The following is a 27,075-nucleotide window of genomic DNA, read 5'->3' as shown; positions in this document are numbered from 1 at the left end:
CAACACACTAATTTTCCTTTAATACATGTTATTTTAAAGCTATACTGAAAACCAAAAACAGTTTAGTTTTTTTTATGTCCAGACCGTTCCACCCTATTGTCAGAAACGTTGAAGATGCTGATTGAAAATCTGAATTTCCCCCAAAAAACCCCAGCAGTATGTTTCCCCCCACCTGGTGCTGCTGCGGCTTTTCCATTTTAAATGGTTACATATCGTTCAGACTTGACTTTATGGCTGAGTTTGAACCCGAATGGAAATGCTACAAGTCAGAACTAGCGAGATTGCTATGGTGGCTTTTACATAAAAGTGACCGGGGTCCCTGTTGAGAACGGACAGATTGCCATTAGATTCACGCGAAGGATGTGTCCCTGTTGGTCACCACAGAAAACCTGTGATTTAAAACTAGGTGTGTGTCTCTCAAAATCTGTCAGAATGTGTGAACATGTAATGTAGCCGTGCACATTGGAGATCTACGAACTCCATGACAGCAATGTTGAAAAGTACTTGTATTTTTGTTGGTAGTTTTTTGTGCTATTATTCGCTTATTGTTCTGTTTTACTAGCCTTGCTCTGTTTTTCACTTTTGTCCTGCTTAAAAACAAAATTTCCCATGTGTGGGATCAAGAAAGTCATCTTATTTTATGTTAAATACATAAACAAGTCTAACCTTTTGGATCATATCCAGATTTGCACACCTGGAGATTAAAATGTTTGCAAAATATCTTTAACTCAGACAGTAAATTACACTTTTTACAATTAGATATCGGCCTGGTCTTTGACTAGGCCAATCCTCTACTAAATACACATTGATGCAAACCGTTCTAGTGTAGCATAAGCTACACTTCAAATTGAATTTAATCACATTTTGAGATATCAAAATGCAGAGCATGCCACACTTTTCAGACTGTTTGTAAAATTTAAAAAATATGTTTTGCATTATATCAAAGTGAAGTCTGTGGTTACAACATGACAGAATGTTACTAAGCTCAAGAAGTCTGAATCATTTTGTAAGTCACTGCATTTTCCTTGATGCAACATGACAGTTATGGGACAATATAAAATTACCTGATAAATGTAACCAAGTTTCTTATAGACCAAACAAAGCACTAAGGTCTTGTAGGCTTTCGGTGCCTGTTTCTCTTTTGTATCCCCAATTATCGCTTAGTGAACACGAGCGCACAAGGGCTACCAATCTCGAGATTATTCACATTACCAAATCAAAGGGAAATCAACACAAAGTGCCGTAATATGCGGTTCGATGAAAGGAAGCGAAGAAGTGATCCCTTCATGTGCCATCGGGGTTCATCTGCCTCTGACAGCGAACAGAATTAAAAATGAATCAATCAAGGAGCCATTCAAACAGCTGCCGCTGTTGCTCTGATCTAGTGCATAATTTGGAGGTTATCTGTCCTGTCGGAGTTTTAAACATCGCCGAACGCTTTATGCCTCGAAAATCACCGGGAGGGAGAAATAACAAGACGCGGCAGTTTAGGGGATCACACAGAGTCAGAAAACGTCTCGTTAGGTTGTTCTGAAAGTGCCGGTGTGATGAACACAGTTGTTGGAAGTGCACTGCATGCGCTAATAATTTACCGGGCCTCGACTTATTCTTCCGTACATTCAGCTGGACCTGCGTTTAGACACATCCAGGTAATCTCACCTGTACAGAGCACATGATGTGAATAAGACGGACCCGAATGACCACAAAGTAAGACAGCCCAAGACACAGATGGGAGTCGGCCTGCGGTGTAAATAATTTAGCCGGTTTTTTTTAAAATTTCATTTGAAAAATAAAAAAATGTGATGAGGACCGAGAGGGTGGATTAGTAATCACTGATGAAGTTCCTGCGCTCGCCAAGTGCTGCTTGGTGATTTGATTAATTGGTAATTTTCTGCACTGAGGGCCACATCATCAACCACAGCAGGTCCATCAGTAGAACATAAAAAGACCTCGTCCTCCAGTGGAACATAATAAACCGGGGCTTAAGTGCTGCAATGTGTGCTGCTTTTTTTTTTTGTTTGTTTTTTTTGTATCAGCCGCTTTCTCATTGAGTTTTCAAATGAATTCAGAACATGAGCTTAATTGAACCTGATGCTAAACAGCCTGATTCAGCTTTCCTGGTACTTTTGTTTGTCTGGATCGCTAATGCACGTAGGAACCACAGCGGTTTTGTTGAGCGGGCGCTTTTATTTCTAACTCATATGCCAAAGTGCTGTACATGAATTTCAGTTCTTTAAAAGAAATGAGCTTCAAGTTCCTTTCAGTTTTTAGTGACTTATTCTCTTTTATATACAGCAAGTCCCATTGATCCTTCATATACAGTAAATATGTGCAATGAAATGCAACTCCTATTCTGTTCGGGGGGCAGGGGGGAGCTTTTAATTCCTCTTGAATTACCTAAATAAAGTAGTACGTAACATAATTATATGGAAGGAAAATGATAACACGCCTCTTTATGACACCAGTCACAGAAGTGGGATTCGAATCGCTAAGCTTCACCCAGTTTACTTTCTAAATTATTTACATTGAAATTCTCATTGAACAAACAGTGGAGGAAATAGAAAACCAAGCAATGTCCACGAGGCCTGTCACAGTAACAGGCCTAGTCTAATCTTCCTCAGGAAAACAGTAATTCTATATGAAAGAGTCAAGATAGACATGATTGTCAGTTTCCTCTGTAAAGTCAGACATTTTTACTGTTTTTAGGGGTTTGCATTAAATAATAAATACAGTGTGGGAAATCAATACAGAAATAAGTCTTATTCCAACAGCCCTTCATAGTCCTAGTTCAGCATTACATTTCATTCATTGTTCTTTTTTCCACCAACTTACAGTAAACGCTCCGACAAATACTGAATCATTGTTCATTTCCGGGAGACTGCGCCACAAAAACATTTGTGAAAAATAGAGGTAGCTGCTCCACTTGCTCCTGGTATATATGCCTACTTTATTTTGTGCCCTTCAATTAGCCCAAGAAAGCAGCACACTTACCTGAAGAAACACYTAAAACATGACGCCATTACATAACTCCTAATAGTCGCCTTCGATTAAAACAGAAACAAACACATCTGTTTGAAGGAAAACCCGGTCTGACTGCCGACAACACGGCACTCAAATATGACCAGTCGCTTCTGACCCAGACAGAATAATTACTGCTCTTTTAGAGTGAAATGATTGAAATTAGCGCTATCTCCCATTTTGCTGCCGTCCCTCTTTGTTACGTACAATAGAGGAGTAAAAAGCATTCTCGGTATCAGCCAAAGCGCGGCTCAGTCTGAGTAAAACCTTGAGTCGCCACATCAAGCGAGGTCACAAACTTCCCCCTCGGATTCTAATGGCCATTATTGATGTCTTTAATAAGTTTTACCCTCTCTCTCTCTCTCTTTCTCTCTATCTCTCTCTTTCTGTCTCAGCCGAGTATTAATGGACGGCGTGATTCCGGGCGGGACCTGGCCGTGCCACGAGAAACTCAACAGCCGAAAAACGAGGGGGAAAGGACGGAGAGAGAGAGAGAGAGAAAGAGAGGGAGCGCGCGAGACGGGCAGAGATTGAAAGAATGCGGAAGCGATCCCAAGAGTTCTATCATACTAATCCCTTTGGCCATGAGCTGTGAGTCAATTATTCTTCATTTGTCTTTTATCCTGGCACTGCTGTGTCTGAGAATGGAGCTCCTCTGAGGACTGTCAGGCGCTTATTGATGCCGTCTGGCCTGAAGGGCTCACACTATTCTGGAGACAGAATCAGAGATGTGCAGGGTCCAAGAGTGTAATTGTGTCAGGAATAAGGGGTTGATCACGGAATGGATTCCTTTCTCGGCTGCGGCGCTCGGTATGAAACGAAGCTAATGTATGCTAGGCGGAGTTTGAAAGAGCTGAAATGGGTTTGGTAAAGTTTGAAACTGTTACTCGAGGAACAGCCTAGTGTATCCAGTATCCCAGACTCTTTGCTGCATTTTACCATGTAAATTGTGAAAAAGTTGAATGTATTTTGCATTTTGTTCAGCTGGACCATAACCAGGTTTTAACTAAAGCTTTAAAAATTCTGGTGAGAACACAGTATTTATACAGTTCAACTTCCTGAAACTTCAATTGACAGAAAATTGAAAATCACTACGGTGAAGCTTATTCACTGCTGATGTTTTGTTTTGTATCTTTTGCCTATTTTTGTTTATTTGAATGTCTGTAATAGCTCTTCTGCACTGAATTATGGAGAAATTTAACTGCCATGTTTGTTTTGAAAGCAGGATTCCATTTCTTTGTTCTCAAAACTTGTAGATCTTTTGCTCTCTTTCAAATATTACGTGCTCTCTCAAATCTTTGTGCTCACGCTCAGATTTTCTCCTCGCACGCTAAACTTCTATCTGCATGGATTAATTCTGCTCTCATAAACATCTCTGTTGCAAATTCTTTTCTGCTCTCTCTCAAAACAAAAATGTACCATCGCCTGGCAACGTTCCAGCCAATAGAATGAAAGTGTTATACTGGGCTGTGGGAGCTTAATCGAAGGTCTGTCTATATTGACGTGATTTTGTTGTGTTTTCTTAATTTTATTAAATATTTCAGTTGTTCAACAGTCTGTCTCAACATGTGGGTCCTCTGCAAATCCAAAATATTACTTGTTTTGTTAATTTTACAGTCTCTGCGGTGTTTCTCTTGAATAAAACCCTGTTTCTGTTTAAGGAAATTAGCTGACGAAATCTTGAATCATATAAATTCAAATATTTATGTTGCTTCTTCAAGTTGCTTCCCTTTAAGTGCAAAGATGGTGTGTATATAATCCCTTAGTTAAATTTTTTACACGTCAAGTGCAGCTGAATGCAGACTCAAATTCAAAGTAATGGGAGAAGGATGCTGGATCAATGTTGGGTTCCCATAAAAATTGCAAAACTGTCAGCAAGAGCTGAACTGCGTACACAGATGCAGAGCAATGACCTTGAGGGGAAACATTTCGTTGCTCTTTTCTGCATTAAATATCCAAAGTTTGCCCCTGAAAAACTCCAAATGGAGCAACTTACACTAACCTTCGGTTGAGCTGCACAAAATATGTCGACTTTCACAAGTGGAACTCCTCAAGAAAAGAGGCCCAGTTGCCTTCTACTTAAGCACTAAGGATTTGCTCTTACACACCAAATGTAAACATGCAAAAAAAGAATTTGATATTTTCTGCAAACCCAGCAATAATTATGTTTTCTAAAATCATCTCTGAGCTGCGAGACGAAGTAGTTGTCAGAGTGAGGATGGACCGCTTTTACTTGTAATGGTTCGAATTGAATTGAACCCATAACGCCGACAAACTAAATACATTTATTTAGAAGCAAGAGAAGATGCTAAGTGATCAGCAGCTTCTCTTCTGATCCGCTTTCTGGTTAAACAAAACCCCAGTGATCAGAGTCACCCCCCGCTCTCTTTAGTGTTGAGACAAATCTCAGCTCATGACCAGCAGTTTGCTTATTGAAAACAAATTGCACAGTAGAATTCTCTCCGTTTCATTTACACGTTTGTCTGGAAAAATAAAATATGGCTGGACTGTGGTGTCGCTTTGCTTTAGAAGCTTTTATTGTTACTCATCTTAAAATGTCTGGAACTCGGCGTTTCGACTTCTCGCTTGTCCACGGTGTGCAAAATGAGCGGACAAAGTAAGCACGGGGCATGAGTAGTTTGGATTTTAACATGACATATTTTCAGGTGGATATAAATTTGCGGAGTCTGTGTGGAGCACCTGCACAAAAACAAAACATGCCTGAGGCTTCACTCACACACCATGCAAGACTCGGGCAAAGCAGTGGGAGCAACTTTGCTTTGTGCAAAGACATCTCTGCATGTGGAGTGCCCTGGGACTGAACTGCTGATCCAAGGATTCAGCCAGCAGGATGAAATGTTGGTATTTTACCTTCCTGGAAGGCAGGGACGTGTGGAAGCTAAACATGCAGAGCCTTCAGAGAGTATCTGTAACCTCTTGAAGATTTTTTTCACATTTTGTCACAATCACAGGCATCAGTTTATTCTATTGTGAGGTTTCTTTCTCTTTTTTTTTTTTTTTTTTTGTGGTGCACATAACTCTTAGTTGTGCACTGTACAAATCTGACTTTTGGGGGGAAATTACACTATGTTTTAAAACTATGAGAAGTTCTGTTTGTGGTGTGGCACCAGCTATTTATGACACATGGTAAAAATGCAAAAAGTGCCCTAGTTGGATAACTACTGAGTTTAGATCGGACCTAAAAGTTCCAACCAGTTCCAAGCCCGATCCAACCCAACCAATTAACTCTAATTAGATGTCAGAGTCAAAGTAAACCAAACATATAATGCTTAACTGCCATCACTTTAAAATAGACAGACAGAGCCAGCAAGATGGATAGAGATATAGCTAGCTAGCGAGATGGATAGCCGTGTAGATTTTATTACAGATTTATAATCCAAATCACATAAAAGAACAATCAATAATAAAAGAATAAGAGTACATGAAAAGACCCCTCTCCTTTCTGTAGGCTATCATACTAATGTTTCCAAAATATATATCTTATTGTACTATGCTTAATGTTAGTCAATAACAGAATGACTCTATTATTATACTATTTTGGTCGCCAAATAAATTTATGATTTCTTAAAACAGCTCCTCACTGGCACTGGTCCATCTGGGTTTTTTTTTTTTTTTTTTACAAAAATACTTCCAGTCCTCTGACGTTGTGCTCTGCTGACATAGGAGTGTAACTACTCCCACTTTTTAGCTTGTGTTTAGCATCTCCCAGCTCTGTTTTGTCACTTTTGTTGCTTCCTGTAACTGGAGGGTCTTTTCTAGGGTGTGTGATTGATAGGAGCGGAGCGGGGCGCGGCCTCATGCGCATTAGTTGTGCAGTGCGCTGCGCTTGTTACAGTCTAATTAACTTCTGCCCGCTCCTGAATAGTGCAGTCATCAGGCAACTTCTAAAGGCAATTGGTTGCACTCAGAGAAAAGTAGGCTGGACGCTTTTGCACACTGTGATCATGTATAATTTTCTTTCTACTTCATAATTGTCTACCACTTAGTGTTGGTCTTTCGCATTACATTCCAATGAAACACATATTTATGCTTGTGGTTGTAATATGACAAGATATGGAAAAGTTTAAAGGGTGTGAATACTTTTGCAAGCCACTGTATGTTGCAGAACAAAGCCGGTGTCAGTGGGTGGCACAATCTGCCAGCCATGGCCTGGAGGTTTAGAACGAGGCTTTAAATGATGCAGTTTTGTCCCAATCTAGCCTTGTTTCTGCTACATGTTCAGCTATCATAGATGTATTAAACCAGCATGTGAGCTGAATGTGAAGTATGGATCTGTATGAGTCATACAGATCCATACAACATACAGTATGTATGTTATGTACGTCATACAGTATGACCTACACGTCATACTGTATGACGTGTAGGTCTTCAGTAGCCCCCCCCCNCCCCCCCCCCTTCCCCCTGTGTGCGCTCGTCAAATCCTACATGCATTTGACAACACACAAGCAGAGGTGAAGCTAAAAAGAAGCTATGCTGACAGACAACCAACAGAGTGATTGGAGGAGGGCAACAAAAATAAAAAGAAAATTGAGTAAAAGAGGTACCCCACTATGAAATATCTCTTTGATGCCACAGTACATCCTGAGATGAGAAGCCCAGCCTTTCAGCAGCGTTTTGACAGAAATATAGATGAAAAGTCTCCATCTTTTGAAATCAATACAAGTGTATGTTTTTTGACGTCAATTAGAGGCTACGGAGAAAATGTCGGGGAACCAGACAGGGCCCCAGACTTCAAACATTGACGCTGAAAACCCGGAGAGTACATCACACCGCATCTACCTAAATGCCTTTTTTGATGTCAGCTGCCAACTTAATTGTTCCAAATGTGCAACTGTGATTCTTCAAATCTGATGTCCGTCCACAGGTGGAGGAGCAATGCTGACCGACAGTAAAATTAGCCAGCTACAGGAACAAGATGAATTATTTACTTTGACCTTAGAGGAAAAAACTGTTCATCCACACTCAACAGCAGTGGAGCAAGAAAATACCTATGGGGTATCCAGGCTGGGACCGTTACCCACTCAGGCTAAATGTTAGCTTAACTAATGAGTAACTGGCGCCAACTTTGGAGCAGAACATCCATAGTTTCCAAAGAATTTACCAAAGATGGCGAATATTTTCTCACTGCAAATAAATGTACGCTACATATGCTATATGTTACTGCTGCCACCATATTTGAAATATAAAGCATTTTCATAACAGCTGAAGTTGGCACGGCTTCTTGCTTGTGCTATTAAATGACACTGTGTGACTGGAAAACACAGTAAGCTGCCCCTTTAACGCCATAATGTTTTATCTTTTGACAAAACATGTCATTCCTACGTTTTCATTTTCTTGTGCATCCTCTCTAGACGAGCCCATGTGTTCTGAAAGCCGTCCAATAGGAAGACGTGTGTCACTATTATCGTTAAAAGGTGTTTTTCAAACCTGGTGCTAACAGCAGTTGAAACTGGCGGCAAATTTGGCAGGTTTTTTTCTTCGTATGAAGACTTTCTTCACAAAATGACATCAAATGTCATATCCTCTCATGTTTCCATGCCAACAGCCGAACTACTCCATCAAGCCCCAGTGCACCGGAGAATTCTTTTTTCCCCCAACTGTTCCCTTTGGAGGTAGCCAGCTACTTCACGAGCCAGTACGGCTTCAAATGACTCATGACTGAAGAAGGCATCAGGTAAGATGTCACTATGACCGATATCATTTCATATCAAGTCTTTGAAAGTTGTTTTTTTAACAGGTGGATACCCAGGTTCTGACGTGTGTAGAATTACAGAAGCGTAAAAGGACCCACTGGTATAATATCTCAGTAGATCACAGTATTTCTCACTAAGGAGAACCCCATCTTGTGAAGCACTATTTGGTACATGGATATTTATTCCTCTTATAATTTTTTTTCACGTTTTCAGTTCAAATCCTCTTTTTAAAACTTGTTAACTTGCAGTGAGATACTAACTCAAAGTCCTTATAAACTGAAGTCTGTCTTCCAGAAACCTCCAGATATTAAGTTAATTTCTACAAAAAAAAGCCAAAACATCTAAATATAAATACATTTTTGAGTGGATTTGTAGCACTCATTCAATATGTCGTACTTTTATTCTCTGATGAGACATTTTGTCTTCATGATGCATCTCCTCAAAAAGGTTTATGATTGGATATTGTCATTATTTTATTCACCTCTACAACTTTTCCTGCCATTTTTTAACTACTCCTGCCATTATTTTGACTTGAATATTTTTCTTCTTACTCCTCAATGACCACTGCTTCTGTTTTATGGCRCCCCCTTGTTTCATTTTTCACAATTTCCCACATTACCTTTAGCATGTTTTCTTTTCAATTTACAGTTATTTTGTCTATTTCCAATCAAAATTATATAAAGCAATCCTGAATAAATAAATGGCTAGAAAAGGTTCATATTTCCTGTCGGAATAATAAACTGAAAATGAATTGAAATGAAATGTCTGTAATTAACTTTGAGTTTGTTTGTATGATTGGATTGGATTAAATTGACGACATATTTCTGTGTATGAGATGGATTTTCTTTTTTTCTCTCTCTCTCTTTTTGAACTGGAGCTTATTTATGTATAGGATGAAACTTCATGTGCAGATGAAACTACATTGAATGGGACCACTGCGACATGCTGTAGATTCTGATAAAACAGTAAAACAATGTGGAAGCGAATCTTTAAAAAAGTACTTTTTGTTAACAAACAAGACGGAAAGGTAGAATTGTGACATTTCAAAGGGAAAAGTAGAAATAAAGACATGATGACAATATTTTTTTCTACCCTTTTTCTCTCTGTAGCATCCACTACAACTGGACGTACGTGGAATATTCTGGAATGAGGTAACGGCATCATTAGGAGACGTCTGCTGACAGTTTTGGACATTCCCCAGTGAGGACTTAGCAACACTGAATGTAGCCTGTCTAATTTTCAATACTTTTTGGCATTAGCACATAGAATTAGACAGCCCAGAGGACTTCACCATGGATTGGAAAAACTTTGGATTATTTTAAACTCATTACAGATTCTTTTGAACACAGGTAGGGATTTTTTCTTGTTTTTGCGAAAAGATAAAAATTGAAACTTTTAGCTCTCCCATAAATACGCCACGTTTCAGCATCGTATGTGGTCTATTCTTGTGAGTTGGATGTATTGTAAGTTAAAACAGTCCAAACTGATTTAACTTACAATACTTAATCTTGTTTTAGGTCAGTTGAAATTTGTTATTAATAAATAAATCTGACAAATTTATGGAAATCCTGTTAAAATTGATATGTTTAATATACCAGAAGCTGCCGGAAGACGTTTCACTTTCGAAAAATGAGCAATCCCCTAACAAGTGATACCAACTTTCCACTTTCAGAATAGTGACATTTAAATTAGATTCAAACTCCACAACTGTTTTTTTTTTCTTGGTACACATATAATAGGCAGGCAGCTGAAACTCCAGACACCAGACTTTTGCTTTTGTGAATTAAGAAAATAATACTTTTAGCTCTACTGTTTTCCTCCGTGTTGCATTCCTTAATGAAGTATTGATTTCTCTGGGATTCAGAGGAATACCCCTCAGTCAGTTTGGGAGCTCGCTCCCAGGTAAATCTGTGCTTTTGTTGGGTTTTTACGTGTGACCCTGTTCTCCATTGTATAAAAAAAAAAAAAAAAAAATGAAGAAAGCACCCAGACAGGTATTATTTATTATGTAAGGAATCTCACATTTTTTGATCAATAAGTTAAAAAGCTCTCCGTTTACAAACCCTACCTTATCCATCATGCGGTGCCCTGTTGTTTAGTTTATTCTGCTACAGTAAAAAAAAAAAAAAAAACTTTAAGAAAGTCCAGTGGCTGCAGGAAATGATTTTATGCTGCATAATTAAAATTTTGGAACCTGTGCAGCCAACAATGGGTTCCCAAGAGGTAATGTCAGTCTCTCACAATTGCAGCATGTGATAACACTCAACCAATTAGTCTCTCTAAACTCTGCTGTTTCCTGCTGCTAATTGTCTGCCCTCCTCAGAGTCTACCTAGCGGTTCTGGATGTTCTTTTCACACTTTTATATAAGATGATAAGCAGAAAAAGGGGCTTTTTTTTCTCATGCAAACTGAAATGCAACATAGCTTCCCACCAACACTCTTCTCTAATTACGGCAATAATAGTAATGATTTGAAACTGAGTAACGATTAATTGGTTTCAAAAAGGCAAATTCAGGGTTAAGCATTGGAGCATATTTAAAGCAGGCCGGTCAATTAGGCAGTTGGTTAAACACGACCCGTGTGGTATTGTGTTTCGGATCATTAGAGGTTTGTACTGAAGGGTCCAAAATCTATTTACTATAAACCATATTAAACCTTTTGGGTGTTTTATCCTTTTATTTATTTCACAAATCGACAAATTTGGCTTTTTGATGTTAAAAACAATCCCTTTATTGTTAAAGTGAAAACTGATTCCTACAAAAATAAAGATAATTTGATAAAAATATGCAACATAATTATAAGAGTGATTGCAGGAATATTCACCCTGTTTAAATCAACCGACCTAATTTAACAGAGGTCCAGCTAATCGGTGGTTTCAAACTGAGTGGAATGGAGATCACCTGCCTCAACATGATAAACTAGATCAGGGGTTTTGAAGTTGCTTTTTAGTAGCTCACTTATTATATCAAACAATAAAATGTTCCTCTGTTTTTCATTTCATTCTTTTATTCTGTTCTTTTAATCTGCCCCACAACACATAATACAGGCAGTGATTGTAGCATAAAGACACGTGTCTGGAAGTCCATTCACTGGTAAGTTAGTATTCTTGGCTACCAGTACAGCACGAAGACTAAAGAACAGTCCAAGCAAATTAGAGAGAAAAGTTATGGAACGGTATCAGGCAGGGGATGGATATCAAAAAATTGCTAAGGTCCTGAACATGCCCTGGAGTTAAGTTAAATTCGTCATCAAGACATGGAGGAAATGTGTATATCTGCCTCGATCAGGTCGTCCTCACACACTGAGTGACAGTGAAGGAAGGAGATTAGTGAGAGAGGACAACAGGTTACTATGACTACACTCAACTTTCAGCAGCTGAGACAACCGTTGCCTCATTAGTCAGAGCAATGAGAACGCCACTGTTGAAGGAAACTCAGATCAAGGCTGGACTAGAGTTTGCCAAAACACTTCATGATTAAGTCAAGTGTCAGGAAGTTCTTTGGTCAGACAAGACTAAAATGGAGCTTTTGGCCATCAGACAAGATGCCATGTTTGAAAAAGAACAAACACCACAAGCACACCAGGTTATTCGCAGTAGGCCTTGGAAGGGTGGTAAAGGTAGAACGTAAAATGAAAGCAGCAAAATTAAGGAAATCCTGGAGGACAATTTCTGTAAGAGAATGACATCTTTATTTTCCTTCAAAACAACGACCCGAAGCATCCAGGTAAAGCCGCAGAAATGGCTTGAAGAAAAGAAGATGGATGTTTCGCAGTGGCTCAGACCTCATCGCCACAGAGAATGTGTAGTTGGACTTTAAAAAATGCAGTTCACAGCTCAACCGCGTCCAATCTGACAGAGCTTAAACAGTCTTTCAAGAAAGAATGGAGAAAAAATGTCTAGATGCACTATCCACCCACACTCTGGGCTGCCTATCTTCAGCTGTGGTGGGGTACAGCCTGGTCAGGTCGCAGGTCCTTCATAGGGCAATATATATCAAATGGCCTGTTCTTGTACAGCCCCTTGTCAAGGCCTAGGACTCCAAAGTCCTTTACACCACAATCTCTCATTCTTACACACATTCACACACTGAAGCTGCTGTCTTGTCCCTGAGGCAGACAGGCAGAAGTGAGGTTGCTATTTAATTGGGACCACTGGGCCCTCTGACCACCAAGACACAGGACAAACAATCACACTCATACTGAACGGCAAGTTTTGGACTGTGGGAGGCCGGTGTCTCCAGAGAGAAGTCAACACAGGCATGGGAAGAACATACTAACTCGGTGCAGAAAGGCTGCAGGCAGGAAGGACTTGAACCCAAAGCTTTCCTGCTTCAAGGCAACAGTTTCACCGGCTGAACTACTGTGCAGCACAAGGGTCGTACAGAAACATACTTTTTACCCTACCTAATACAATTTTGTTTCCTCTTTCTGTAGAGTCAGAGCAAACGTAAATTTTCCTAATATTTTGATTTGGAGTACAATATGCATGCTTCCATTAAATTTGCAGTCATAGAAATGAAAGGTATAAGGTAATTTGCTTTGCCTTAGACACACTGCTATGATATGTACTATGGAACTAAACTGTATATTTTAAAGGAGACAGCATCTCTCTGTCAACCTCAAGTTGCTCGACCGCATCCTGTTCATTCATTGGCTTAATCTTATTTTTTGGAATATTGTGTTAAAGGGGTTGAATTATGTGTTTTCCAGCCACATAGTGCCATTTTATAGCAGAATCAGATGACTGTTACATTCAGTTGTTATGAAAAATGCTGTGGACATCAATTATGACTTAAATTTTTTTGACTTTGTAATTTAACACCTTCAAATTAGGCATCTGTCCCTTTAAGAAACTCCTGTTCTTTCTGAAATGCTGCCTTCATGAAGTCATCACAACATGGCTCCTCTATAAACAGTATGAGTAACGTTTTTACCAGTGTTTCACTAAGACGTAGCTCCTACAATGAGCTCAGCAGATGCGCAATTCCACCAGGTGTGTTTGCTAATTGCTGCTGGCTAGTCTGAAGGAGCTGAGTGGGTGGAGTCACCTCACAAAGATTCATCCTCAAAAGCAGCATTAGGTCCACTAGCATGTTTTGCACCGCTGAATGGTTGCCATGGGAGACTCACGGATTTCTCAAACATGTATAAAAGAATCAAAGCAACTCTCCAGGTTTGCTTTTGACAAAGTAATGACATTATAACATGATGCAAAGCTTAAAAGAAGTTGATTTTACATAACGCCGCCCCTTTAAGGTGACAGCCATGTGCTTAATCAATGTAATCCTGGACTGAGGAGTTGATAACATGCGACTTGGCATTTTCCTAAATGTGCCAGTTTGCAAGAATTGTGAGCAAAAAAAAAAAAAAATCTGGCAAAAGAAAGGAAACATAAGGGCTGTGAATATGCTAGTGTGTTAGCCACCCTTATGTCCAGTATCAATTCAAAATGCAGCTGGCTGGAGAGATGTGAGAGCCACACTGCCTGCTTTCTGGGCTTCATCTCACTCGTGTACATCTGCAGTCACACTMACCTCCAAGCGCTGGAACGCAATTCATAATGAGAAAAAGATTAAATTGGACTTATGGAGGAGGCAGCGGCGTTTCCAGCCAAGTGTGTCTCTTAAAAATGCATCAACACTCATTACATTGTGCTTAATAGGCTTCAGAGAAATTTGTCCCTTTGCCATTTGGTCACAGCTAAGGAAAGCGGTCATAATAAATACAAATTAAGTCATAAGAAAAGCTGGACTCGCAAACTGAAAAACACACACAGACACACGCACACACACATACACACCCGGTCTCGGATTTTGCTTCCGGACAACTGTGCAGTTCCTCATCCATCATCCACAGTTTGATGAAAATGTAGCTGTTACATGATTCAGTGGAAATAGCAATAAGTAATAATTAAAAACGGTTGTCTCCCAGTTAGATTGGACCCTTTTTCAAAATGCTGGCTGGGACTCTTTGCAGCGCTGACGTTCTAGACATATGTGACCGAAACGCGGCAAGCCAAGACTCGGGACACCGAGAGCCCGTTCTGTGTTGCTGTTGGATTCAAACTTATGTTTAGCAAAGTCAACTTTTAATCACCAGGAATAAAAGGGGAGAAAAGAAAAAGAAAAAAAAAAACTTCAGTTCTGCACAAAGACTTCTTTTCAAGCTGCTTTACTTCACCCTATTCTGTCTGAGTTAAGTATTAAACGCAATTTAGAAGCAATCCAATGAAGCCAAAAAGTGACTAAAGCTGGTCAGTGAATCTAATGAACAAAACTATAATCATCTACTTTTCCATCTGGCCATTTGGCCTCCTGTGCCAGGAGAGAACACTCTGCTGTGTCGCCTCAGTGTGGCCAAACACTCATATGCTTCTGTAATGAGGACAACCGAGGTTTGGGCCGTCTTACCAAGATGATCTGCAGTCTTCAGCTGGATTCATTCATGCTAGCTGCAGCGCCGTGGCTAAGTGTTTATATTCCTGGAACTTTTACAAATAGGCCAATGTTTTCAACACTAGGTTCTATGGATTTTATTGGGATTTGGTGTAATAAAGCAACACAGACAAGTCTTTTGTTGCCTCCAACAGGTTTTTGTTGAATACCGTCCTGTATTAATATCTTCAGATCAACTTTGACCAAAGTAATTTCCCTTTGGGCCACATCCAAGATGATGAATGTTCTTAAGGGGCATTTAAAGCAGAATGTATTAATAAAAGCCATTAACAAATTGCTAAAATGTGAATAAATAGTTGCCTCTGCATTCGACGAGTACTACTTGAAATTTAATACTATTGAACATCTTGCCACATTGATAAGTCTCTCCAGGATTTGATTGTTTATTTATTTATTTGGTGTTTTTGCGATATTTGTTGCTTATGTATGACAGTAAGTTTGACTTTTCGTTACTCGCTATATCCATCATGGACTACAACTTAACATCAAGTAAGGCTGAAGCAGCGGTGTCTCAAAAGAAAGAAATACTGCCACCTGCAGGTGGGAGGTAGCAGTCACTTACACCTAATGTTTTTGACCATTTCTGCTGAAAATGTGCAGTATACTCAGTTTTATTAGAAAAAAAAAGTCGAGATCTGTTGATTTTGCGTAAATATTCGTAAAAATAAGTCTACAAAATTAGTCATAAAAAGTTACGGCGAGATGGATTTGAGCCTTGAGGGAGTCATCATAACATTGACATTTTTACCAGTGTTTCACTGAGAAGTAGCTTGTATAATATAGGTTGTATTTCATGTTTTGATGAGTATTTGCGTCGCGAAACAAAAAAGCTTTAAGTCTGATCAGCGTAGCTCAAACTTTCTTTTTCTCTAAACATTCACTCTTTAGTCTTAAAATATTTTCCCACATCTCTACCAGGGGGTACCAGGAAACGTCAGGACTACTGTACAACACAAAATGCTGCAGTCTCCCTGAACAGACGACTTGTCCCACCGCTGCTCTCGTGGATTTTGCCTGAGGCGATGGCCTGGCCTCCAAATTCCCCAGATCCCTATCAAAGCAATGGGCTGGAAAAAGTTAAATTCACCGAGGCCCGACTGGACAACTCAGGAGATCCCCCAGGAGGCACGCGTCCACGTCTGTCAGTGATGATTACATAAAGTATAGATGACCTACATAACACTAAATCGGGAGCTTTTAACACTGTGGAACCTCTTGCTAGATTCGATTAAAGCTGATAACTACAGGAATGTACATTCAAAGCGGTATAAAGTGCTAAAATGGGTTAATGTAAAGTTAGGTGGAAGGGCAGAGAAGACTTTCCTGTACGTTACTTTCAGAGCCTATTGTTCAGATGAAGTCCCAATGCAGATGCAGCAGAAGCAGCGCTTTGTCACTGTTTGAACTACTTTCATAGTGGAGGAGCTGTGCAGGTCTCTGAAGCTTTGGAAAAGGAAAATCCCTGATGACCGAAGGCAGACGTGAGCGAGAAACTCATTGTTCATCGTCCTTCTGCAATATTTTTGTTCAGGGTAGCTTCAGGTGTAGATGTTGAGTCAGATCTGGTTTAAACCTTTGTTGGTTACGCTTTACTGTTTCCAACCGAGAGAGATATAACTGCAGTGTGTTGGGAATCAACATTTTCATCAATGTGACTTATGTGATTATTAATAATGATTTATCCCATACATGACATCTTTCTCAAACTACTGATGTGGCTACCAATGGAGAAGGCAACACGAATGATAAAAGACAAAGTATAACAGGAAATTCAATTATGGAAAATAACTTAAAAATGAATTAATTAACTAAACAAGACACACAAGTAAGAAAGTAAGAAAGGTTATCATGAACCATAAGCTATATAGGAATGCCACTGCTCAGTAAGACATATGAGGACGAAGAGGGGGCACAGAAAATGGATGGATGTACATGGGCCTGAGATGATGTGCAGATTTTGCGAAAAACACAGTTTTGCAATTCCGGTGTTTCCATTAAATAAGAAATGAAATTAAAATCATGCATATTTATGCTTATTCACACCTATTCACACGTTAAGTCCTGGTTCTGGTTCTTCTCTGCATCCCTAGAACCAGAAGCAAACATGGAGACGCAGCATTCAGCTTCTATGCACCACAAATCTGGAACAAGCTTCCAGAAAACTACAAAACAGCTGAAACGCTGAGTTCCTTTGTTACCAAATGGGTTATTTAAATATTTGAAGAGGAAGACGTATTGTTCGTATAGTAGTATGCCATAAACCACACGCATCGTACTTTATTTTCGTCTCCTCATTTGGTCACTGAGACAGACTGTCCGGCGGGATAGCGGGGATTGGTTGTGAGGTGAGTGGGGAAAGGAAAAGACAACACGGAGGGAAGAAGTTTTGCGCGACTAAGGAGCGGTAAAGAAAGAGGAGAGAAGACATGCAACCATAACCTTTTTTCCCAACCGACGGCAACCGCCAATTAATTTCAAGAAGAAGAAGAAAAATTAAAGCGATGGGAAGAGGAACAGAGAGCAAGACTCGGTATGATTTTTTTTAAATCTGACTTTTTTTGACAAGTGTTTGGCAGTTTAGATAACTATTCATTCAATACATTAAATCTAAGGAGCCTACCTTAAGACGGATCATCCATTGCCAAGCACTCTGATGATTTAAATAAAAATCAGACAAAGGTAAGGGATCAAAGGACTGGATGACTTTTTTTCTCCACTACAACAAAACAAAATATTCAGAATTTGAATTGACAAGGCCGTCTGCAAAGAAAATCAAAAATTTGTTCTGACCATAAATTAAAAACCCTGATTGATGCTTTTATTTATTTATTTATATTTTAAAATTAAAACCTTACCTTATTTTTTTTTTTTTTTTTTTTATAAGTCTGGTAATGTAAGCTGAAACTTTGTTGGTGCCTGTTTGGTTTTCGCCTGTTTTTCTTCCGTGAAGTTAATTTTCTTGAACCAGTATTGTGCGTGGGTGTGACAGTTAACCTGATCACACACCCGTCTCCCTCCAGGAGCTGCTTCCTGAGCAGTCTGCTGTGACATTTCCGGGCTGTTTACATGCCGCACCATAACGCATCGATTCCATAAGGACGATCCATCTGTATTTTGCTCGCTGCCGGCGCTGAAATAAAAACAAGACTTCAGCTCGTCTGAGGCTCGATAGCATTTCCTCTGGTTAAACGATTCCCCCGTGAGGGTCTTGTTTCATTTCTACACTGCTGTCAACGCTAGTACGAGCTATTTCATAGGACGTGGCTGAACACGCACACAGCGATGGCATCAGATAACTCGCCGTTGTTTTCTCCTTCAGAGATGTAAAGCATTTATAAACGCGTAAAAGCTTCAGTGCAATCATCTGCAGTTCAGTTCGTCAGCAAGTCAGTCGTTCACTCCGTTCAAACAGTCCCCCCCCCAACCCTCCCTTCATCCGCACTGTCCAAACATGTTAATCCACCTACTTCATCCTTATTCCCATGGATTCTGGCGGCTGGCTGCCACGGTGCTCCTGGATCACCCCCAGGGAAGCGCCAGCACTTCCAGCCAGCCTCTAGGAACAAATAATATTTTTTTATCCAATAACTCCATGGGGACTTTGAATGATATGAGAGTGGGGAGAAAATATGTGAGGATTTGTTCTTTGGAAACTAAATAGACACGACTGTTGGGAGGCATGCTTGCATGTCTCTTTGTGAAATCACCAGCTTAAGCTAGAGATGCGCCGATGGGCCTGTGACGATAACAAATTTTGCTGGCCGATAAATTGTCTCAGAATTTATTGCAATAATTGATGACACAGTTGTTTTTACGACTATTTCCAAGTAATATAATGCAAGACCACATTCCCAAAGATCAATAAAGTTTAAATTCTAACAAATATTTAACACTGGGAAAGGTAGACATTTTAAATATCCACGATTGGCTCTCAGTCACAATGTGCCCGATTCATAAGGGCAGATCTATTCAGTCTAATTCTATGCTTTGTGCTCTGAGTGACATGCTTAATTTATTTTACTGTATATGTAAAATAAATGCATATAATTTATATATTTAATGGCAATTCTGAACTATTTCTGAAGTTCACGTTCTTTGACATTTTTTTCTACATATTTGATCAAAGTAGTCAACCTATTGTTTTCGTCAGGTTCAGTTTCTTTATTATTTATTCTACATTGTCTGTTCTACACCTTATTGCACTAACTGAACAAATTAAAGTTGTGTTTTTACATGTTTCACCAAGCTGGTGACGCTATAAGTGTATAAAATGTTCTGTACTGGTTTAGAGTTAGCAGATAAATTAGCAATAAAAGAAATATTTTTAGTCAATTCAGCACTGCTTTCCTGCATTGGGTCGGTATCAGCCGATACTAAACCTCAAATATTGGTATCGGAAGTGATGCAGATCGGTGCATCTCTCCCTTAACAGCATGAATGTACAGTGTGGCGACTGTGCTGAATAATATGCTTATTTTCCCCCCTCACTGATGTCCCGCTGGTGCAGAAGTCACTGCTCGGTTCAGACCGCTGCCATCTGTTGTAGTGATGCTGATGTGTGAATATGCAGCCAGATGTACAGTTAGTCATTTGAAGTGTTTCTGGAGAGCCCTTTGTACGGCCCCGTCGTAAAAGAGGCAGCTCCCTTTTGATGCTACACTCTCTGCAAGGAATCAATGAACTTTACTGGATCTGCATTTCATATTGATCGCTGCGGCATGTTATATTTACTGTACTTTAAGAGAGTTGTGTTTAATAGTTGCCGGGGGTCAGTAGTAACTCACATCTTGGCTACAATAAAAATGCTGGAGCTCATTCTAGAAAATTCTAGTAATCCCCCCCCCCCCCCCTTTTCCTTCAGAGTGTAGTTTAGTCTTAGTCTATATTTGTCCTGGGGGTCCAGCTACTGTAGATGTGTTGTTTTTTTGTCCTTTTGAATGTTTTATTTTATGTTATTAGATTTGTTTAACTTATTTCTTTAGCCTTTGCATTCAGACAGTGCTTGTGGGCATTGTTGTACACATATTAATGTAGGCAGTGTGTTAAATGAATGAAAGTGCTGGTAATTTTTCATTTGATATGACATGTAGTGACGGTTCTTACAGAAACGGCATTTCTTCAGTATTTGGTAGCATTGCCTGTGAACGTCATGTCTTGTTTCAAACCTTTTGGGTTTCCCTCCACAACACTGATGACATTCTGGCCCATTCTTCCAGACAGCACTGTTGGAACTGAGTCAGGTCTGTAGACCGTCTTTGCAGATGCCCTCAAACTCTCTAAATTAGCAACAAAAAAAACATTGACTTTGCTGTATGCTTGGGTCATTGCTCATTTGGAAGACCCAGTTTCACATGAGCTTTAACCACCTGGCTGATGTCTTTAGATGTCGCTTCGATATTTCCACTTAGTGTTGTTTTCTCACGATGCCATCTATTTTATGAAGTGTACCAGTTCCTCCTGCTGCAAAATAGGCTGAAAACATTGATGCCACTCTTATACTTTGGAGTTGGGATGGCGTTCTCAGGCTTTCAAGTGTCACTCTTTTTCCTCCAAAAGAAACGATTATCATTATGGCCAAACGATCCCACTTTAGTTTTTATCAGACCACAGGACAGGTCCCTAAAAATTAAAACAAATTCAGGCCATTGTGTGATTTACAAACTATAATTATTTTATTTATTTATTTATTTTTACGTCTCTTTGGAATAAAGCCTTCATCTTCACTCTTCAGCCCGAAGAGGATGTGTTTCTTATTCCTGGTTCCCATGGCAAGATATTAAAAAACGAGAGACCACACAAATGATGACTAAAAAATCTTAGGTATAACCTGGTCTGGTTGTGGTTTTGAGCCACACATGAACCGATTTCACTCGCAAATATTGTCAGATGAGAGATCTCTCAAAACCTCTGGAGACCAAACATGAGTTCAGAGTACACAAATATGGCTGACTGGGAAGAAGTAACGGCGATAGTTTGTGGACTATATTTAACAGAGAAAAAAATTTATATTAAGAAGTCTAAAATGTCCATTGGACTTTTTGGGACACTATGGCAATTGCTTTGTCTTCTATGTATTTTGGATTTCCCTCTGTGTTTCTGATTGACAATGCACCACATACAGGCTGCGATCTTGTCTCCTTGTGGAACAACACACATGCTGCAATATCAGATCCAATCCTATCCTTAAGACCCTTCTCAGTTTGAATTTAGAGGTGTTGCTGCACCAAGAAGAAGCGTCTACAGGGATTATCTTGCCATCTTATGCATGCCCATGCACATTTACTAGCACTGTAAGGAAAAAGGCTCCTAGGAGCCATCCATAAATTTATACTTTTCATGAATCATACATCACACATCTTTATTCCCAGGTGCCACCTAGCAACAGCAAACATATTTTCAGCAATTCTGTAATGTTCTAAGTGAGGGCTCTTTGCTTAAAAACCCATGGTGGTACTTAAGCAACATGACGCCAGGCTAGTCCTTTTACAAAGAAGTCTAACTTTACCTTTTATTGTGGTAAAGTACCGTGTGTCCATGTGGAAAGTAGTTTCTGTAGTTTTAATGTAATGTTCCTATATATTGAAACCTGTAACCGGCCCATTCCTAGTCCCGAGTATTTACAGATTTTACCTAATTTTAGGCTACTGTGGTGCCTAATCCATGGACTTTTGCCTTTATTGGATTCCTAACCCATGAGCAACAGTGACCTTTGTCCACTGAAGTTAATTCTAGTTGTATCTGACCAGGGAATCTTGTTCCGCCTACATTAGTTTGGCCAAACTGTTTTGTGAGTGAACAACTGACTGTCCTCTTGTCTCCAACTTAACCTGTGGTGCTCCTCTTTCCTTGGACCTATTGGCTTCTTCTCGGAGTAATGCCTGCGCACACTATTAGTGCAGGTGGACCGTAATTTTTCTGTTACACTTTATGTTTTCCATTTCGTATGACTGAACAGTTCTGTCAGTAGGAATACTTTCATAGCAAACTAGAATGTGGATGGTGACACTTTGCGACTACATTTTCTTTCTATGTGTGTTTTTGTGGGAAGGGTGCTAGGAAAAGGATGGACTCCGGACAGGAAGTGAAAAACGAGCGCTGGGGCAAATTACACTGTCCTCGGGTCTACGGTGTAGTTGGGTAGGTTTTTATCTTTGTCTCCCCCTGTGCAAAAAAAACAACCTTTGGTCAGCTTCCATCTTGCCCTGCACACCTCTAAAGCCGAGGCTTTCATACTCGCTGAAAGAAATGGGTTCGGGAGAGAAAATACAGTAGAAGTGAAGTGGGCAAGAAGGAGCCAAGGAATGACAGCAATATTATCAATAAAAACCAGTGAGGTTTCTTGCTGTGTGACCTTGTGGGTATTAGCAGATTTTTTTTATTTATTTTTTTTTCTCCCTGTGGTTTGGTTTTCTGCGGCCCCTGCCACCAGGAAGAATTATTACAGTGACTTCACAAAGGCTGGCAGCTCTCCCTGACATGCAGAGAAAACACTGATCTTACTGATGAAAAGGAAGGGGGAAAGTGCTATCCCATTGATTCCCCCAGGTGTAAACAAAAGCTGTAATTGCTGTGGCTGGTTTTGATGGGTTCCACTGATTTCCAAAAAACAGAGTTTGAACTTTATCAGCAGCTTCCTGAAAGCCTGTTGTTCTTTAATTAGATGTCCACGTGTATTCACAGCGAAAGAAATTTGATGTCTACACTAAAGGTTATCGGCTTATCATAAAGTAACACGCTGCTTCCTCGGTGCTTATTGGAGCAAAAGGTGGAGTATGTAAATGTTTTTAAAGGTTCCTCACTGCCCTTCAGATTTGTTTTCTAAGGAAAAACAGGTGAAAATGAAACTTTGGAAAGAAAAAATTAAAGACCGAATTCCCCCTCAGGAAACTTGCCAAGCCCAGTGGATAGTCATCCAGTGACCCACAACATTTCTGAATTAAAAAATGTTTAAAGTTGACACTAAATATGACTCGGTAATTATGTGTTTGGAAGACATTAACAAAACCCAAACACAAAGTCTTAAAAATGGCAAGCATAAAAACACATACGGATCATACTATGTTGCCATTGTGTGTCCAACAATTTCACCAAAGAGACTTTTTAACCTGACTTTGCTGTCACTAGGCCTGTCGCAATAAACGATAAATCAATTAATTGGACGATAAATTAAACCTATCAACCTCATTTTAATTATCGTCTTTATTGTCTCTTCCGGCCTTTTTTCTTTCTGTTGATGACACTGAATGAAAAAAGGCTCAGCTCCGGTGCTCTCCACGGACGCTCCCTTCCTCATTTCCTTAGTCTAATGTCCAGCGCAAATTACATGAATTATCGGCCCATTTTCAAACCCTGAGAGACACATTAGCTGACAGAAATTCTAGGTATAACGGTGCGATTGGGTTCGTCATGGTGTGTGGTGTCCAGCCACATGGGCACAAAATAATGGCCACAGGTCCAGTTAACTAATTTTAAAATCTGGCATTAATCAATGCTTTATTAATCTACCTGTGATGCATGTGGCTAGAGTCAGTGTAAAGTCCTGACTGAATGAAAATCATTATAACCTATTTATGTCACGTTAACGAAGAACAGCTGAAAACTTACCGGGTTTATCAACTGTGGTAGCAATTTGGCTCCAACTCCTCCCCCTGTCATTTCTATATTCTTTGTGTGACAACACTAAGATAGGAGTCTGGTACTGTGCTCCTCACAGCAGGGTAACCAGAAGTTGTCAACAACGCCACCTTGGGAATTGCACCCAAGGAAATACACTGCCAGTAGGCTCGAGGTTCGTGACCAGAGAGAACAAGACTTTTCCAAAAAAAATGGGATTACATTTATTGTTTCATGTTAAAAAATAGACAATCACAACATAAGGAACACAATAGGAAGGGGGTGTACAGTACTGAGGCCTACCAGCAKGGGGAGGGCGGTCCAAATGGGAACTGGTTCCTAAAATAAATGTATAAATCCAAAATAAATCACCCCAAACACTTGTGAACAGGCATTCAATCGTGACGAAACCCTAACACCGGCCACTCGCACAACACAGTTCCAGTCTCCCAGGAGGCCCCTCCCACTACCGTCAGCTCTCAGCCTGGAGACAAGAGGGTGGGGTCAAACAAGCAAATACAAAAAAAACACAATTACTACAATTTAAACTTGGCCAAAGACTAAAATGAGGTTACCTCCAACATAACCAATAAAATAATCAATGTTTTAATAGAATAGTTTAAAACAATCCATGGCTGCTTCCTGCAGTGAGGCTGGAGGCTACACAAAACAATAGAATGTTCCAAAGTAACAAATTCAACCAATGAAACAAGATAAACTAAACAAAAAAAATGAAACAAAACACTGAAAAACACTGAAACAAAACACTGAAACAAAACAGTTGCAAAAATGAAACAAAGACAACCAATGAAACAAAACAGTGAAACAAAACAGCAGGGTCTCCAGTGAGCTGCAGCAGTGTCAGAGCTGGAATTAAATCAAAAGATTAGTAGGTGATTTACAGAAGATAAAAGGCAGAGGAAACCATCATCACCTACCAGAGCTGGATGACTTCACCCCAAACCTGAGGATCCTTTCCAGCCCACAGCAGGAGGATCAGCTTTCCAATATGTGCTATATATAAATAATTGTTATTTTTGGTGTTATGGAGCTGTATGGGTGCAATAAAACAATACATACCCGTTTTTATGTGCAAACTGCACTGGGGAGGGTGAATTACAGCCACACCCCAGTACCAAGCAGGAGCTTCCAGTGATTTTCTAGATGTAAACAATTCAAGTCAAATACTGAATTTGTAGGTCTTATGCTGAAGGAGAAACATTACTTACTGATGTTAGAGCTTTAAAACCTGCACGCTACCCAAGTGACCTTCCCAATGATGTGTGACCAAATGCCAGCATAAGCAACCAGGTGAGAGAGTCTGCCTTTATACTCTCCACCCCTCATGAGGTGATTAGGGGCCAGGTGTTTTGAATATTGGGGCAGGCTTCTTCCTGCTACATTCGTACGAAACGTTGAATAAATAATGTTGTTTCCACATATCATCTCCAATGTCCGCTGGACTTCGTGTTGCGCCGTGTCAGCTGTTTGGGATTCCCCTCTGTAATTTCCCCTCAAAAAGCACGGAGGAGAATCCGCGCTTTCTGATTGGCTACCTGTCACATTCAATGGGCAGCCTTAAGGTCCACGGGGTAAAACCTCTGATTTAGATCGGAGCGGCCACGACAATCTACCGTAACACACCTCACACTGCAGGATGATCGGTTAGATCAGCCAACGATCTAAGATTGTGGTAAGGGGAAAATAGGGGCAAAAAATTGTGTAGTATAAACTACTGCATTAGGTTGTCAGATGTGCCCGTTTTCTCTATTTAAATCTAGTGATTACTGAAGGGCAATATAGTATACAGACTTTATAATCTGCACTCTTTTGGTTGAATGCAGTATTTATTTCCACTTTGGCTTTATGTTGTTTACTTTTTATTCAAGTACGTTTTTTGTTAATGGAGACTGATAATCCATTTTATTTTTGTTTTTGGTTGTTTTGTTTAGTTTATCAGTTCCAGTGTTATGTGTTCTTTTGAAAATAAGGTGTATCTATCAGGCAATCGCATTTATTATTAGTCATTTCCATTAAATCAGTGTCAAAAGGTCTTGAAACAATATTATCGTTTATCGCAAAAACTTTTTAGACAATTAATCGTCCAGCAAAATGTGTTATTGTGACAGGCCTAGCTGTCACTGTTACTGGTATTAAAAAAAACTATAGTATTTTAAAACATGCTTAGCCTGGTGGGGGCACAAGTACAACCTGGTAGCCCACCACGCTTAGAATACACAGGAAACCTTCCTCTTCTCTCATTTATGTTGCAAAGACTATTTTATTTTTGGAACAATAGTACCATAATTTCAAAATTCGTAGTTACTTAATGTAAGATTGATCATTTTAGAGAAGGGTCTTGGAAACTGTCAGCGTACTGAATTTATTTATTTCTAAAGCTTCAGCATTTTAAACTAAACATCCATCAGTCACATACACAAGCTTATCCTTGCAAGGTTGCTGGGGGGCTGTTGCCTATCTGTAGCAGTCATTGGGTGAAAGGTAAAGCCTGGAGAGTTGGCCAGTTCATCAGAGACGCTCATAACAAACAGCAATGCACACACACACACCTAAGAACAATTTATAAAAAATGCTTGAGCTAATCTAAGTCATATTATTTGACTAGTGGAAGGAATCTGGAGTAACTGGAAACAACTTCCATGTACTTCTTGTTGCATAGCAACAGAGCTACTAATGGCGTCACTGTGCATTAAATTAAATTTAGTTGGCACCATGCACCAAAGAGCAAAAATACATCATGAGATAAGAAAGTTTTATCTATAAATGGAATAAGAAAAAAAATTAAGAATTTACTTTAAACACACCTATATCCAGTCAGTGCTCCTCTGTCTTTGATAGTCATCAATAATCTCTCTGAAAGCGTGTCGTCTTCAAGGTATAATTATTATTTCTTTTTTTAATCTGGCTATCCATGGCGCGTGGAAAGAAGCTTTCCCTGAGCCTGTTTGTGTCCACTCTTTGTGCCCTCAATCTGCTTGATGGAAGTGTAGAGAAACAGTGAGAGTTCTTCTTGGATGTTTTTTGCCCGATTATCCAAACGGACTGGATAGATATCGTCTATCTTTGACAATGGGGATCTAATTATCCATTATTGCATTTTTACCACCTGCTGCAGGTTTTGCCTCTTTGCTGTGTGTAGTTTCAGTACCACACTGTACAACAATAAGTTGGTGTGAACTCACTGGTAAAATCTGGTCAGCTGCTATTTTTTGCCTGAAGGTCCTAAAGTAAAGCCTATGCTTGGCTTTTTTATT

The 27,075-nt window shown here is 39.7% G+C and overlaps 1 long non-coding RNA gene across 1 annotated transcript; it reads left to right on the top strand.

Annotated features, from left to right (window-relative positions):
• The first annotated feature begins 3,531 nt into the window (after positions 1–3,531).
• On the top strand, positions 3,532–10,052 carry LOC108165767 (uncharacterized). Its single transcript, XR_001776092.1, has 3 exons — positions 3,532–3,609; positions 8,585–8,713; positions 9,842–10,052. It is a non-coding gene; the product is annotated as an uncharacterized LOC108165767 (long non-coding RNA).
• The last annotated feature ends 17,023 nt before the right edge of the window (positions 10,053–27,075 follow it).

The sequence above is a fragment of the Poecilia reticulata genome, linkage group LG21, assembly GCF_000633615.1.
Source record: "Poecilia reticulata strain Guanapo linkage group LG21, Guppy_female_1.0+MT, whole genome shotgun sequence".
NCBI classification, from domain to species: Eukaryota; Metazoa; Chordata; class Actinopteri; order Cyprinodontiformes; family Poeciliidae; genus Poecilia; species Poecilia reticulata.
The sequence above is the reverse complement of the archived record's forward strand: the minus strand, read 5'-3'. Positions and strand labels throughout refer to the sequence as shown.